Consider the following 1,351-nt stretch of genomic DNA (forward strand, 5'->3'; position numbering starts at 1 on the left):
AGTGCTTGATAGGAATTATAAAAAGGTATAAAATATTAAATCCAACAGGATGCTGTCTGCTCTGTGATACAGAGTCCTGATGACTCCTAACTTGTGCTCCAAAGGGTGCACAGGTGCTGCAGTGTGCTGCAGTGTTTTGTACTAGTTGAAGGCGATTAAGAGAACTTTGGGGCAGACCAGAAAATAAAGAGTTGCAATAATCAAGATGACAAGAGACAAAGGCATGAATAAGAGTTTCTGCATCGGTTAAAGAGATAAATGCTCTGATTTTGGCAATATTTTTAATTTGAAAAAAAAAAAATGCTGTTTTTTTGAGGTTCTTAAAATGTTTAGAAAAACCAAGATCAGAATCAAAGGTTACCCCCAAATTTCTGGCTTCATGAGTGCAGTTAAAACCAAGAACAGAAAGGGACTGAACTAATAAATCTCTTTTGGCCTTGGGGCCAAAAACCATCACCTCAGTTTTATCACTGTTGAGTGAAAGACAATTATCAAACATCCAGGTTTTGATGTCTGTAAGGCAGATGGTAAGTTTATTGAGTGTGGAGAGGTCTGATGGGTTAATAGCCAAATAAATCTGGGAATTGTCTGCATAAAAATGAAAAGAAACATTGAATTTATGAATAACCTGACCAAGTGGTAGCATATAAATAGAAAATAATAGTCGCCCAAGAATAGACCCTTGGGGGACACCACAGGTGAGAGAAGCTGAACTGGAGGAATTATTGCCAGAAATTACCAAAAAAAGTTCTGTCATGAAGATAAGATTTGAACCACCTCAGAGCAATGTCTCTAACACCGAGCCAATAATTGAGTCAGCTCAATAAAATATTATGATCAACTGTATCAAACGCAGCAGAAAGATCTAAGAGCACTAAGACTGTACAACAGCCAGCATCTGAGTTCATTCTAATATCATTCACAACTTTTAATAATGCGGTTTCTGTACTGTGATATTGACGAAAGCCAGACTGAAACTTCAAAAAGTGAGTTTTTGTTGAAATAAGTTAAGATCTGAGAGTACAACACTTTCTCTAAAGTTTTCACAATAAAGAGTCATTTAGAGATCGGCCTGAAGTTGTTAAGATCGTTACAATCCAGGTTGTGTTTCTTCAATTATGGTTCAACAGCAGTAGTTTTAAACATTTTCTGAACTACCCCTGTAGATAATGATTTGTTAAAAACTGTTAGAATATCAGGAATTAAAAAGTGACAAATATCCTTTAAAAATTTTGTTGGCAAAACATCTTAAAAGAAGAGGAAGGTTTCATACAGTTGATAGTCCTTACTAACGCAGCCTGAGATAAGAGGCTAAATGAACTGAAAGTGATTTACTTCCTCATGCTGAATA

Source organism: Nematolebias whitei, chromosome 1 (assembly GCF_014905685.2).
Source record: "Nematolebias whitei isolate Nwh7 chromosome 1, NemWhi1, whole genome shotgun sequence".
Taxonomy (NCBI): domain Eukaryota; kingdom Metazoa; phylum Chordata; class Actinopteri; order Cyprinodontiformes; family Rivulidae; genus Nematolebias; species Nematolebias whitei.